We start from the raw sequence: 6,400 nt of genomic DNA on the forward strand, positions 1-6,400 counted from the left end.
GTCTGAGAGTACTCCAGGGGTCCACAAGTCATGTCTGGGACTGCCGGCCCCGCTGATTAACTCCTCCCACTCCCTCCCAGGGCCTCCTGCATGCCACAGAACAGCTGGTCAGCAGCGTGCAGGAGGCCCTGGGAGGGAGTGGGAAGAGCAGGGACTGGGTGAACTCAGGGGAGGAGGCAAAAAGAGGCGGGGAAGAGGAGGGGCGGGGTGGAGCGGAGGTGGGAAGAAGTGGGGTCTTGGGGGCAGGGGTGGAATGGGGGCAGGGTCTGGGGCTGAGTGGGGGTTGAGCACCCTCGAGGAAAAATAGAAGCTGGTTTGGGGGTCCACAAAAAATCGTAAATCAAAATGGGGATCTTCTGGTTACTAAAGTTTGAGAAGGAGAAACCAAGGGAGCACAATATTTCAAGAAGAAGAGCACGATTGATGGCATCAAAAGTGGGTGACAGGTTAAGTAGGATGAGGAGGGAGTACTGGTTCTCAGATCTGGCTCAGAAGAAGTCACCAGAGACTTTGGCAAGAGCGGTTTCAGTGGAATGCAAGTGCCAGAAGTCAGATTGGAGAGGCTCTAGAATGGAATTAAAGGAAAGTAACTCGAGAGGGAAAAGAGCCAGAGGAGAGCAAGATGTTAAGGAGAAGAGTAAAGGAGGGGATGAGAGTGGGCATGAGGAGATCAGGGGATAGAATCAGGTCACTGAAACAAGTGGAGGGGTTAGAGGAGGATAGCAGATGAGAAACTTCCTCAACTGTGACAGGGGAGGAGGAGGAGAAGAGCACTGTAGAAGAGGAAGTGAGAAGGAAAGGCAAGATGTGAGGAGAGGAAGGTCACATCTTTTGTGAGTTTTCTCTTGGAAGAAATCAGTGAGATCTTGTGCAAAGAGAAAAGTGAAGACAAGAAAAAAAGGGGGAGGGGGTTTTGAGGAATGTGTCAAAGGTGGCTAAAAGGCCGCTGTGATTGCAGGTGTGGGATTCAATTAAGTTGGAGTAGTAAAATGATTTAGTTAGGAAGATGGCAGAACTGAAGGAGGAGAAAACAAATGTATAGTGTAGGAAGTCAGCCTGGTCACAGGATTTCCAGTAGAGATGCTCTGCAGTGTAAGAGCAGGAATGGAACAAGCAGAGGTAGGGGGTGAGCCAAGGCTGGGGGTTCCCAGGGTGGACCGTGCAATGGGAGAGAGGGGCAAAAGGTTCAAAGGCAGAGGAGAATAAAACATGGAGAGAATCAACAACCATATCAACAGAAGAAAGGGCTGAGAGCACATGAGAAGTAATCAATGCTGATGGACTGGAAGTCAAGGAAAGGCCGAGAGGACAGGGAATGAGTGGGACTGGTGGGCTCTGGGAAAGAGACCACATGGTGGTCGGAGAGGGAACTCAACAACAGAGAGGTTAGAGAGAGAGCAGTGCTCGCAAAATTCAATGCCTAATTTTGGGCTGCAGGGAGGTGCGTATCTCTGCTAGGCTGTTTAGGGGCCTAAGTTGTTTCTTTTGAGAATTACTTGGGTGTTTGCCTCACTCCCCACAACACAACTTTAGGAGGAGGTGTTACTCATCTTATCATTCTTAACACAGTGGTTAGCGCACTCCCATGGGATATGGGAGACCCAGGTTCAATTCCCCCTTGTACCTGATGGGGAGAAAAGAAGTAGGATTTGAACAGGGATCTCGTAAGAGAGTGCACTTACCACTGAGCTATAGACTAGTCTGATTGCGGGGGGAGATCCACCCTCAGTCTCTTCTATTGAAGTTGTTCCACTTTGGCTAAAGAATTACCGCCACTGGATCAAAGAGGACAATGACTCGACAGCCTGGTGGTTAGGGCATCCACTGAGCAGGTGGGAGACCAGGAGCTAGTCTCCTTCCCCAATGACTAATTATTTGTACACAGTGGAACAGCTTCAACAGGGAAGACTGAGGGAATCCCCTGAATATTCTATAGCAGGGGTGGGTTTTAAGCCGGCCCCGTGAGCTGCAACACCCTCAGCTCAGCCCCGCTCCGGCCAGGGCACTGGGTCGGGGGCTGTACACATGGCTTGACCCTGCTCCGGCCGGGGTGCTGGGTCAGGGCCACACCACGCGGCTCAGCCCCGCTCCGGTGCTCCAGCCGGGGCACTGGTTCGGGGCCGCACCATACTGCTTGGCCCTGCTCCGGCCTGGGAGCTGGGTCGGGGGCCATACAAGTGGCTCAGCCCCGCTCTGGCTGTGGTGCTGGGTCGGGGGCCGTACATGAGGCTCAGCCCCGCTCCAGCCCGGGAGCTGGGTCGGTGCCGTACCACGTGCTCCAGCCGGGGCACTGGGTGCTCCAGCTGGGGCACTGGGTCGGTGCCATACCACGTGGCTCGGCCCTGCTCTGGCTGGGATGCCGGGTCGGGGGCCGTACACTACATGCTGGTTGGCCCCGCTCTGGACGGGGCACTGGGTCAGGACCGCACCACGCGGCTTGGTCCCGCTCCAACCGGGGAGCTGTGTCGGGAGCCGCACCACGCTTGAGGTAAGTACCGCTCGGAGCCTGCACCCCTGAGCCTCTCCCCACGCCCCAACCCACTGCCCCAGCCCTGATCCCCCTCCCGCTCGCCAAACCCCTTGATCCCAGCCCGGATCACCCTCCTACACCCCAAACTCCTCATCCCCAGCCCCACTCCAGAGCCCGCACCCCCTCCCGCACTCCAACCCCAATTTTGTGAGCATTCATGGCCTGCCATACAATTTCTATTCCCCTATGTGGCCCTTGGGCCAAAAAGTTTGCCCACCCCAGTATAGACTCTGTGTGTGTGTGTATATATACATATATATATATATAGAAGCACTATTAAAGAACTTATGTTTTACTATTAAAGAACTTATGTTTTTTAGTGGATCAATATCAAAATGTACCCGTGATAATTACTTAATACATTATAGAAAAATAGAGCCAGAAGCAGGCACACTAACCAAATGCCTGTTAGGAGGCCACTAAAAAGAACTTTATATCGCTGTGACAAAGTGGGGTTATATTCATCTTGGTATGTTGCATGTGAGTCTTACTATCCTATACTAATACTGTGTGTACCTTAGTTTCCCTGTGTACTGCACCAGTACATAGGTGGTGGGAATTGGGTGTGTGATTTTTGCTGAGGCCCGCAGGGCAGGTGAGGCTGCCCAGCTGTTTGCACCTATGTAACCTGAGACCCAAGAGGCGGTATGGGACCAGGTGACACCTTTTGCCTGGGAAGCGAGACAAAGAGAAGGAGGAGGAGCATCAAGGAGGGTGTTGGAGGTTGGGTAGCTGGAAGTAGGCCGCCTGCGTGGGGGGACTGGAAGAGGGGGAATCCAGGGTGTCTGGACTTGCCTGAAAGTCACTGATGTCTGTAATAGCAAGCTGTGTTCTATGATGTGTTCCTTTTGACCAATAAACCTTCTGTTTTACCGGCTGGCTGAGAGTCACATCTGACTGTGGAGTTGGGGTGCAGGGCCCTCTGGCTTCCCCGGGAGCCCCGCCTGTGCGGACTTGCTGCAGGAATCACACAGTGTGAAAAGGGGATGCTGAATGCTCCAAGGTCAGACCCAGGAAGGTCGAAGCTGTGTAAACTTCTTGCCCTGGAGACAGTATGCTCAGAGAGAGGAGGCATTCTCCCCCAGAGTCCTGACTGGCTACTTATGGAGTAGTTCCAGACCATTGCCTGGTGACTCCGTGACAATTGCCACCTCTGATTATTTTTGCCTGGGGGGCACGGGGCTGGGGGTCTTTAGGGTCCCTGGAGTTTGAGAATTGAGAACAGACTCACTTGCAGATTATTCCAAAATCTAAGGCATGAGTTATTTTTTTAAATTGATGTGTATGGTCTGTAAATACTTTGAGCCATAACTATTTCTATTTACACTGCATGCAATTTTTCAATTTATTTGTTCTTAAATGCATTTTACAACAACTATTGTGGCAAATAATTGATTTCACAATGATTCATTGTGACAGAGTGTGTGGTTTTAATATATAATTGCAAGGTAAATCACCTAGAGAGAAATTGACAGAGATAGTATTGTCTTACATCTAGTTAATTCAAGGCTTCATTGGCTGAACTATAAACAAGGACTCAGGTACAGCCTGTCTCCTGCATCTTGGTAAAACCATAGGAAAGAGCAGCTGTCCTGCATGTGAGTGCTGATAGCTTACAACAAACAAGAAAATCAGCTGGGACAATGGAGATTGGACAGTGGACAAATGACAACGGCTGGATGACAGGTTTCAGAGTAGCAGCCGTGTTAGTCTGTATTCGCAAAAAGAAAAGGAGTACTTGTGGCACCTTAGAGACTAACCAATTTAGTTGAGCTGGATGGAGACAGAAAGTGCCTACTCAAGACTTAAAGGAGCAGATAGAGACTGTCTGAGGATCTTGAGAGTGGAGCTGGCCAGGAAGCAGAGTTGGGGAAACAGTGGAGCCTGTTAAACAATCACATCTGCTTGGTTTGAAACTTTATACTTCCAAGAGAGAGCTTTAAATAGTATTCAAGCTTCCTCCACCAGGTGCTCAAATCTCTTCAGGCTTCCAGGCTACCGCAGTTTCACAACTAAAACTTTGAGAAGCAGGCAAAGGAAGTTGGAGCACTGGTTCAAGCTTTCTCTAATGTGCGTGCCAAGTCTGAAACAGAGAAGACCATCTCCTCAGTCCCACACACAGACTAGCCTCTCTCTCCAGCCCCTTCACAAATGCATCTGCAGTCCCCACAGCTCCGTATGCAAAATTTTTTAAACCCAAATAATTCCTATAGAAAAAAGTTTGTTAAATTAGAGTTAAGGTTGAGTGTGTGTGTTTCCTCACAACAATGCAAATACTGAAAATCAAAGAAATCATAAGTTAAGGCAGAATTCACACAACTAATACCAGTCTCCAAGTGTTAGTCCACTACCGCTCTTCCTCACCAACACAAACACACTCAATTTCAGTGCAAAGGCACTATCACCTTCAATTACAGTTGACCAGAGAACAATTCTGTTTCGCGGCAACTTGCTGAGATGTTGAAATTAGTTTTTGTTCTGAATTGGCATGAAAGCAAAACCTTTCAAACATCAAGGGAGAGTGCATGGGTCGGGCACTGGCCTGTGGTGGGGGAGACCCCAGCTTCAAGTCTCTGCTCCACCTGATTCACAGCAGAGTTTTTATCCCAGATCACTCTGAATCTGACAGAATACTGTATAAGACTCACTTTCCCCTGCCTCAAAAAACTTCCTACCTTTTCAACGAAGACTTCATCAAAACTGGAATATCTCAGTGAAAACAATGTATTTTGATGAATTTTGTTAGTCTTGGTTTTCTCTGTTGATGCATACTTCTTGTTTTGCTCTCTTGACACTTCCTGTTTTGCTCTCCTGATCCAATCCACTTCCCTCCTGCACAGGGACTCTGAGGACACCAGAACTGTCCTCACCATTTCTTTTCTCATCAGAGGAAGCACATCACGAAAATGAGTGGGGTAAGCAGTGTATTAGTGAAGTGTATTAATATACCAATGAAACAACTGATTTGGAAGTGGGAGTTCTATGAAGTGCTGGACAAATTGTCATGACCTTGGGACTGATTGGCTAATAAGAGTTATTTGTGATGATGTGATGTTTCATAGACTGTGTTGTCACTGGATATCCTGCTGAAGTTTTTGTACGGAGTTCTGTGGACTATTCCAGAAGATTATCACCACCTCTTATAGTTCAGTTACAATTTTATTACACTCATTAGCCACCATATTTCCAGGAACTCAATGAACAATATTACAAGGAGTACAGCACTAATTTGAATGCTAGAAAGAATGCTATTTCGTTGGCTCTTAGTAATATTGCTAAAGTGGAAGAAAAACAAGAAATACACTATGCTAGAAGAAAGACTTGTAAATATGGGAAAACAACATTCAAGGTTAGGGACCATGTTATGTAAATGGTGGAGTCTTTTTAACTTGAAGTCTTTAAACCATGATTTGAGGACTTCAGTAACTCAGCCAGTAGTTAGGGTTTATTACAGGAGTGGGTGGGTGAGGTTCTGTGGCCTGCAACGTGCAGGAGGTCAGACTAGATGATCACGAGGGCCCCTTCTGATCTTAAAGTCTATGAGTTATTTTTCAGCTGTTCTCCAGACTCCTTCAAACACATCTGTCATTTTGAGACTTGCATTTGGATTTTTTATCCCTCTGCTGTTTATGGTATTTTGCTATGCATTCATTGTCAAAACCTTGGTGAAAGCTCAGAATTCCAAAAGAAACAAAGCAATATGTCTGATTATATTAATTGTCATTGTTTTCCTGGTTTGTCAAGTACCATATAACATGGTTCTTCTTGTGACTGCCATAAATATGGGTAAATTAAATAAACAGTGTGATAGTGAAAAGCAAATAGTCTTTGCAAAGTACATTACAGAAGCCCTGGCCTTCTTCCATTGTT

This window comes from Natator depressus, chromosome 3 (assembly GCF_965152275.1).
Source record: "Natator depressus isolate rNatDep1 chromosome 3, rNatDep2.hap1, whole genome shotgun sequence".
NCBI lineage: Eukaryota > Metazoa > Chordata > Testudines > Cheloniidae > Natator > Natator depressus.